Here is a 10312-nt window from a genome sequence, read left to right as displayed (position 1 = left end):
GATTCCCATCATTTTCCTTCCTTCATACTGATGTCACATTAATCTATGACTTTAGACACAGACTTGGTCATTCTATCTTTCTGCTCCAGTATTATCAGTGGCTTTGTACTTCCTACTGAGTAAGGTTACACTGATTTTGCCTGACATTCAATACCTGAGAGGATCTAGGACCAGCCTGGTTTTAAGACATATGTCCAATTAGTTACTCTCCTTATAGTCTGTGTTCAGCCAAATTGAATTCCCTCTATTTTCTGTGAATGCACTCTGTGCTTTCTGGTCCTGATGTCTTTGCACATACTATTCCCTAAGCATGGAATATAATTCCTCCCCCTCACTGGCCATTGAACTTTTATCTATTTATCAAGACCTAACTCAAACACTACCTCCTACATGGATTCAACTAAAAAAAACTCTCCCCCCCCCAAGTACAGTGTTAGGCACTGGGTATATGACAATATATATGAAAAACAAATATGAAATAATCCCTGCTCTTTAAGAATTTCATGAGTTAGTATTTTCTAGCCTCTGCTTGGGTCCAAACACCAGAAACAGTGAATAGAAGTTATAAGAAGCAAATTTGAACGATAGAAGGGAAAATTGGAGCTATCCAAAGGTGAATTGGGCTGCCTTAGAAGGTAATAAATTCTCCTTCATTAAAGGTCCTTAAAAATAATCTGTTGGGTAGGGTACAGAAAATATTCTTCTTCAAATATGAGTTAAGCTAGATGGTCTTTGAGATTTCTTTTAAACTTAGAGATGTAATGCTTCCATGAAATCCAATCTATCTTTCAACTATCCTCACTGCCACCTACTCCAAGATGTCCACTTGTTCTGTAGTATCAGAAATGGACTTTCTTTCTTCCCATTACATCTGGTGCCTGTATTTTATTATCATTCTATTATATTGTATATTTGTGTATATATTGCATTTTCTCATGAAGTTGTAAATTCCATAGTCAAGGAACCATGTATTAAGTATCTTTATATCCCTTCCAGTGCCAAATTGGTTCTTTGTTTTTATTTTGAGTTATTTTATTTATTTTGTCAAATATTTCCCTATTACATTTAAACAAGTTTAGAGATTATTTTAAATTATACATTCCAAATTCACTTCCTCCCTTCTGCCTCTCCCTACTCCTTAAGAAACTGATCACTTTGATTTCAGTTATTCTTGTGAGATCATGCTGAAAGCATTTCTTACCCATATTGCAAAAAACAAACAAACAAACAAACAAACAAAATAAAACAATAAAAAATTTTTTGAGAGTATGCTTCAATCTCCTTTCAGAATTTGTCAGTTCTCTCTCTGGAAGTGGATAGCATTTTCCATTATAGGTTCTTACAATTGTTTTGGATCACTGTGTTGTTCAGAGGAGCTAAGTCATTCAAAGTTAATCACCCTCACAATATTACTGCAAAATGTTCTCTTGGTTTATTTCACTTTACATTAATTCATGTAAATCTGTCCAGGTTTTTCTGAAACCATCCTGCTTCTCATTTTTTATAATACAATAGTATTCTATCACAATCATATGCCACAACTTTTAAAGTCTGTCTCCAACTGATAGGCATCCCCTCAATTTCTAATTCTTTGGTTCCACAAAAAGAACTACTATAAATAATTTTGTACAAATATGTTCTTTCCCCTTTTGCAGATCTAGTAATGGTATTGTTGAATCAAAGGGTATTAGAGTCCTTTGGGGATACTTTCAATTTGTTCTTAGGAATTGTTGTTTTATTTCACAATTCTTCCAACAGTGCACTAAGGTCTCAATTTTTCCACATCCATTTTAGCATTTCTTATTGTATTTGTGTTATGTTAGCCAATTAGACAGGTATAATGTGATATTTTAGAGTTATTTGCATTTGCATTTCTCTAGTTACTAGCTATTTAGAGTACTTTTTCATGTGAATATTGATAACTTTGCTTACTTTTACTGAAAACTGTATATTCATATTCTTTGACCATTTATCAACAAGAGATTATAATATAATCATAACAGTCATAAATTTTGCTCAGTTCTTTGTATATTTGAGAAATGAACACTATCAGAGACACATATTTTTTTCAAATTTTATTTTCCTTTTATTTTTAACTATTGGATTTTTGTGCAAAAACTGTTTAATTTCATGTAATCAAAATTGTTTGCTTTACTTTCTCTAATCTTTTTTATCATTTTATCTCTTGTTTAGTCATAAGCTCTTCCCCTATCCATAGATCTGAAAGGTCTATTTTTCATGCTTCCCTAATTTATTTATAATATCACCTTTTATGTATAACTCATTTATTAATTTTTATCTTATCTTATATAAAGTATGAGATGTTGGTTTATAACTAATTTCTACTGACTGCTTTTCAGTTTTCCTAGAAATTCTTGTCAAGTGGTGAATTATTACTTTAAAAGCTTGGATGTTTGGGTTTATCAAACAATAAAATATTGTTATCAATTACTGCTGTGTACTTTGTATTGAATCTCTTATACTGATTCACCAATCTATTTCTTAGCCAGCACCAGATGGTTTTGATGATTATTACTTTGTAACCTTCTGTACATTTCTATATGAATTTTGGTACTTTTTTTTCTACCTCTATAAAATAATTATTTGGTAGTTTGATTGGTATGTCACTGAATAAGTAAATTGACTGATGTTGAATTGTCATTGTTATTATATTAGTTTGATCTATCCATGGAGAATTAATATTTCTCATATTGTTTAATTTTGTCTTTATTTAGGTGAAAAGTGTTTTGTAATGCATTCATTGTTTGTCTTGGGTTTGTTTTGGTAGGTAAACTCCCAAATGTTTTTTTTTTTTTTTTTTTTTTTTAAATTACCTGTAGCTATTTTAAATTGAATTTTTCTTTCTATTTCTTCTTGATGGGTTTTATTAGTAGTATATAGAAATGCTGGTGAGTTATGTTGATTTATTTAATATCCTGCATCTTTGCTGAAGTTAGTAATTATTTCAACTAGTTTTTAGCTAATTCTCTAAGGTTCTCTACATATACCATCACTTTATCTACATAGAGTGATAGTTTTGTGTCATCACTAACTTTTTTATTCTTTCCATTTCTTTTTTTTTCTTATGCTTTTAACCACATTTCTGGTATAATAATAATAGTAATGATAAATGATAGTCCTTGCTTCACTCCTACTCTTATTGACAAAACTTCAAGTTTATCCCTCCCTACTTCTATATAACTTTGCTCTTGGTTTTAGATAGATAGATCACTTTAAGAAAGATTCTGTTAACGCCTATGCTTTCTTATATTTGTATCAGGAATGGATGTTGTATTTTGTAAAAGCCTTTTATTGCATCTATTAATATAATCATATGGTTTTGTTGTTTTTGATATTGATATGGTCAATTATACTGATAGTTTTCCTGATATTGAATCAGCCCTGAATTCCCTGCATCAATTTTACCTGGTTATGGTGTATGGTTTCTGTGATATATTCCTGTAATTTCCTAATTTTTTTGCATTGATATTCATTAATGAAAGTGGTCCATAATTTTTCTCCATTTTTGCATTCTTCAGTTCAAGTATTTAAACCATTTTTGTGTCATCAAAAAGAAATTTTTAGGACTCCTTATTTACCAATTTTCCCCAAAATATTGGAATTAATTGTTGCTTAAATGTTTGCTAGGATTTACTTGTGAACCCATTTGGATTTAGATATTTTTTGTTGGGAGCTCATTAATGGCTTCTTCAATTTCTTTTTTTTTAAATAGGATTATTATTTAAGATTATTTTTTCTTCTGTTTATCTGGGCAATTTGTATTTTTGGAGAGGTAAATTTTCATCAATTTAATTTAGATTGTCAATTTTATTGGGATATAATTGATAAAATGACTTCTAGTAATTGCTTCAATTTCATCTTCATTGCTAATGCATTCACCCTATTCATTTTTGATACTAATAATTTGGTTTTCATCTACTTATTTTTAATCAAATTAACCAAAGGTTTATCTATTTTATTGTGTTTTTTTATAAAATATTTGTTAGTTCAATTTGTTTTAATTTTTGCTTTTATCAATCAATCCTTTGATTAACAAGATTTCCATTCTGGTATTTTTTTTAATTGTGTGTTCTTACTTTTGTTCTTTTTTTAGTTTTTTAGCTGGATGCCTAATTCACTGATGTGCTCTTTCTCTTTTGTTTTGATAAATGAATTTAGAGATATACATTGCTTTCCATAAATTTTGAATTGTCTCATTCTTGTTATTCTCTTTAATGTATTTACTAATTGTTTTTTACTACTTATTCTTTGACCAATTTATTCTTTAGAATTAGATTATGTAGCTTTCTTGGTCCTTTATTGAATTTAATTTTATTACACGATGGTCTTGAAAGGGTACATTTAATATTTCTGCTTTCCTGCATTTGATTGTGAGGGTTTTATATCTGAATACATACTAAATTATTGCACAGGTATCATTTATATCTGAGAAAATTATAGTCCTTTCTACTTCCATTCAATTTTCTCTAGAAGGCTAGCATATGTAACTTTTCTAAAGTTTTATTCGTTTTTCAACTTTTTAAAAATTTTCTTTTATTGGTTAGATTTGTCAGAAAGTTAGGTCTCCCACTAGTATGGTTTTACTATTTTATCCTGTAATTATTTAACATTTCTTCTAAGAATTTGGATGCTACATCATTAGTTGCAGTTAATCTTGTCTGAAATTGACTATTGCTCCACAGCAACTTAAATGGTATTTTTCTTGCTGTTTGAAGTATTTTTTATTTAATATGGGAGCTCTGGAATTGACTTAAATATTCATTGGAGTTATCATTTTGATATCTCTTTCAGGAAGTATGTTGTATTTTGTATTTTCTATTTTACACTTTGCTTCTAGATTATCAGGAAATTTTTTTTTGATAGTTTCTTGAAAGATGATGTTACTAGGCATGGACCCACACTTAACACCACATACTAAGATAATATCAAAATGGGTCCATGATTTAGGCATAAAGAATGAGATCATAAATAAATTAAAGGAACATAGGATAGTTTACCTCTCAGACTTGTGGAGGAGGAAGGAATTTGTGACCAAAGGAGAACTAGAGATCATTATTGATCACAAAATAGAAAATTTTGATTACATCAAATTAAAAAGCTTTTGCACAAGCAAAACTAATGCAAACAAAATTAGAAGGGAAGTAACAAATTGGGAAAACATTTTTACAGTTAAAGGTTCTGATAAAGGCCTCATCTCCAAAATATACAGAGAATTGACTCTAATTTATAAGAAATCAAGCCATTCTCCAATTGATAAATGATCAAAAGATATGAACAGACAATTATCAGATGATGAAATTGAAACTATTTCCACTCATATGAAAGAGTGTTCCAAATCACTATTGATCAGAGAAATGCAAATTAAGACAACTCTGAGATACCATTACACAACTCTCAGATTGGCTAAGATGACAGGAACAAATAATGATGAATGTTGGAGAGGATGTGGGAAAACTGGGACACTGATGCATTATTGGTGGAGTTGTGAAAGAATACAACCTTTCTGGAAAGCAATCTGGAATTATGCCCAAAAAGTTATCAAACTGTGCATACCCTTTGATCCAGCAGTGCTACTACTCGGCTTATATCCCAAGGAAATACTAAAGAAGGGAAAGGAACCTGTATATGTCAAAATATTTGTGGCAGCCCTTTTTGTAGTAGCTAGAAACTGGAAAATGGATGGATACCCATCAATTGGAGAATGGTTGGGTAAATTATGTTTATGAATGTTATGGAATATTATTCTGTAAGAAATGACCAACAGGATGAATACAGAGAGGCTTGGAGAGACTTACATCAACTGATGCTGAGTGAAATGAGCAGAACTAGGAGATCATTATACACTTCAACAACAAAACTATATGAGGATGTATTCTGATGGAATATTCTGATGGATATCTTCAACATAGAGAAGAGCTAATCCAATTGCAATTGATCAATGATGGACAGAATCAGCTACACCCAGAGAAGGAACACTGGGAAATGAGTGTAAACTGTTAGCATTTTTTTGTTTTCCCCCCAGGTTATTTTTACCTTCGGAATCCAATTCTTCCTTTGCATCAACAACAACAACAACAACAACAACAACAACAAAATTCGGTTCTGCAAATATATATTGTACCTAGGATATACTATAACATATTTAATATGTATAGGAATGCCTGCTATCTAGGGGAGGGGATGGAGGGAAGGAGGGGAAAAATTCAGAACAGAAGAGAATACAAGAGATAATGTAAAAAATTACCTATGCATATGTACTATCAAAAAAAGGTATAATTATTAAATTAATTTAAAAAAAAAAAAAGGTGATGTTGAGGCTTTTTTGTGATCATGAAATTCAAGCAGATAAATAATTCTTTTTTTTGGTGTTATTTTTTATTTTATAAATATAACTTTTTTTTGACAGTACATATGCATGGTTAATTCTTTTACAACATTATTCCTTGCACTCACTTCTGTTCCTATTTTTCCCTTCCCTCCCTCTACCCCTTCCCCTAGATGGCAGGCAGTCTTATACATGTTAAATATCTTATAATATATCCTAGATACAATATATGTGTGCAGAACCAAATTTCTTGTTGCACAGGAAAAATTGGATTCATAAGGCAAAAATAACCTGAGAAGAAAAACAAAAATATAAACAGTTTACACTTATTTCTCAGTGTTCCTTCTCTTGGTGTAACTGATTCTGTTCATCATTGCAGATCAATAAGTCTTAAATTCTCTCTCCTTTTCCAGGTCAGTTGTATTTCCAAGGAAATGTTACAATTTACTTCCATTTTTAAAAATTCTTTTCATTTTGTTTTTTTTTTCTTGGTACTTTCATGGTGCATCTACTTGCTCAAATCTAATTTTTATGTAATTATTTTCTTTACTGAGTTTTGTACCTCTCTTTACATTTATTGAATTCTGATTTTGAAGGAGTTCTTTTCTTCAGTAAATTTCTGTGCATTTTTTCCATTTGTTCAATCTTGCTTTTAGAGGAATTCTCTTCAGTAGATTTTTGTGTCTTTTTTTTACCCTTTGACCTATTCTGTTTTGTTAAGATGTTATTTTGTTCAGTATTTTTAAGACTTCTTAGCCAAGCAATTGACTTTTTAAATGTCCTTCTATAATTGTTCTTATTACTTTTCCTATTTTTTCCTGTAACTCTTACTTTATTTTAAATATCCTTTTTGAGCTCTTCCAGAAATTTTAGGGGAGGCTTAACAATTCACATTTTTCTTTGAAATTGTAGACATAACAATTTTGACTTTGATGTCTTCTTCAGGATGTATTTTGATCTTCTCTGTCACCACAGTAACTTTCTTTGATCAGGTTCTTTTTGTTATTATGTGTGATTTGCTTGCTTTTCCAGTCTTTATCTTGACTTTTAATTCTATCTTAATGTGAGACTTTGCTTCTATGTTGGAGGAGTCACTATCTCCAGGTAGATATTTATTGTTGTTGCTGTTTGTTTTAGTTTGGTTTTTGTGCAGCTGTTTTCAGAGTCAGTTCTAGGAGTCTGTAATTTTTCAGTTTTTTTTCAAAATAATATGAACTAAAAAGCAGTGTGGAATCTATTCTCTTAGCCTATCTTCTAGTCTATGAGTAACCACAAACACTCTTTCTACCATGGAACTGTGACCAACTTCTCCAGTCCCTTAATGTGCTAATGCTCCTCACTATAAGACTATGACCTAGCACTGCAACCAGATTCATGTATGGGCAATGCAAGAAAACTGCACTCAGTGCCAACAAAATGATCCCTGTAATCTGCTTTTTACTATTATTTCACTTTCTTACCATCTGTAGGTTGAGAGTCACTTTTACCCTTGCTGATTCAATTATTTCCAAGGCTTATTTTTGGTTTGCTAGGGATGGGTTTTCACTGACAACCTACTGTATGGCAATCCTCAGGTATAATAAACCATTCTTGCTGACCTTCTCTATTGTCTTGGTTTAGAAAATTATTTTACCCTCTCCTTTTGTAATTTCTGTTTCCCCAGAATTAATTTTCAGATGCTATTTAAAGTTGTTTGGAGGGAAATTTGGGAGAGTTGAGTGAATTCCTGCCTTTTTAATTCCATCTTGTCCTTTATATCTGTTCATGAAAACTTTCTCATCCTGGCATTGGTGAGAAATACAATATTAGTAGGTGGCTGGCATTATATATGTGACCTCCTGCCACATCTCCAAAACTGTATACGTTAGAACTATACATCCATCTATCCCTCAATTTACAAATAGCAAAGTGTATGTGGTATGTTTGTGAGTGTATGTGTATACTGTGTATACTGTGATGAATACCATAAAAAATGTCCTACCTAAGAGATTTAATATTCTCTCTGATACACACATCTATATTTATTGCCACAGTTGTTACAAGGTAATAGCAATAGGGTATCAGTGCCATAAGCTGACAACACATCCTGAAGTTCTAGAATCCAGCGTCTTCAGTTTCATCTGCCAAAAATTGGTCCATGCGGGGATTTGGACTCTGAAACTGGTTATAATCCCAACTGTATAGTACTCACCTTTGTCCTTTGCTGTTGACCTGCATAGGCTTGGAACCAATCTTGCCAAATGGCAAGAAATGTGACGTTAGGAGAACCGAAAGTTCAAGTCTGGGATCAATAAATAAAGCATTTTGAATACTATCAAATTTTTTTTTTTTTAAAAAGCATTGGCAGGATTGTACCAAATGCTATCAAATAAAAAGTGATAAATATGACTTTTGAAGAAATACAACAATTATGCTTTTGAGGTTAATATGCCTGATGAAAATATGACAGTCAAATTATAAATTGGTAAGAATAATAAAATCTATTCCCAAATGGATAATCAGCTATTCTACATGACATGCATTGTCCATCAAAGGAAGGAGTACTACAAATGACAAATAAAGCTCAGAACAGTTAAGGTACTTGTTGAAGGTTACACAAGTAGTATATGATTAAAATAGAGATATGTAGAAATGGAGTAGAAATGGAATAAGAATGACTTGGGCGATGGGAAAGGGATAGTGGGAGATAGGCCTTAGAGTCCTTAATAAAAGATTGAATTTCAATTTTATATACTTTTCATGTCATTACTAAGCCTATAGCCTCAAAAAAGTGAAAGAAATGGGACCTATGTGAAAGAAAATATTTATAGTAACTTTTTCATGACAGCCAAAATTTGGAAACTAAGAGAATTTGCTATAGGGAAACAGTTAAACAAATTGTGGTTTATGAATGCAATAGAATATTATTATGTTACAAGAAGTGACAAAATAGACAGTTCAGAGCAAACTGGAAAGTTCTCTATACACTGATGCAAAAAGAAATGAGCAGAAGTAGGAAAACTATATATACAATGGCAATTTAGATCCTTAGCACAATGATAAATCACAGAATAAAGATGAAAAATATCACTCACCTTCTGCTGAAGAAATAGTAACTTAAAATGCAGAAAGAGGTATATATTTTCAGGCATGACCAATAAAGGGATTTGTTTTGATAAACTATATATTCATTATTAAGGATTTTATTTAATTTTTTGATTTGATGTTCAATGAGATTGGGATAATAAGAGGCACAGAATAATAAAAGAAAAAATGAAAATTTAAAAAAAATTATTGGGAAGTTAAGTGGTGTAGTAGATAGAATATTGGCCTCAGAGTCAGAAAAACTCATCTTCCTTAATTCAAATCTGGCCTCAGATACTTGCTAGCTATGTGACTCTGGGCAGGTCACTGAACTTTTTTGCCTCCATTACTTATGTGTAAAATGAACTAGAGAAGGAAATAGAAAAACTATTTCAGTATCTTTGCCAAGAAAACCCCTAAAAGAGTCATGAAAATCAGACACAGGGGAAATGACTAAAGAGTCACAAAAATATATAATAAAAAAGGCATCAGTAAAAATAAATGTAAAAGACCATATATAGGGTAATTGTAGGTAACTAGTATAGTATCTTAAGCAACATTCATTTGATTCTTGCCTTGATCCTTGCCTTCAATTAGTGCTTTCCTCCTCCCCTTCTGCTTGTGCACTATGCTATTTGGTTCAACAAATATATTTATTAATACATTGTTTCCTCATTACAATGGAATATCCTTAAAGGCAAAGACCATTTTTTCTTTATTTTTTTCCCCTTTTCCCTAACACCTAGTGTAGGGTCTAGAATATAATGATACTGAAAAATGCCAATTACTTGGTTGATCTGGTCATCTCCAAGGTGTAATTATTAAAGTTTTGTGATATGCTTTCCCTCTACGTGTTTTTATGTACATGGTAGGGCTATTATCTGAGATGAGGGCAGTCTGCTC

This window comes from Sminthopsis crassicaudata, chromosome 1 (assembly GCF_048593235.1).
Source record: "Sminthopsis crassicaudata isolate SCR6 chromosome 1, ASM4859323v1, whole genome shotgun sequence".
Taxonomy (NCBI): Eukaryota; Metazoa; Chordata; class Mammalia; order Dasyuromorphia; family Dasyuridae; genus Sminthopsis; species Sminthopsis crassicaudata.
This window is presented reverse-complemented; position numbering follows the sequence as displayed.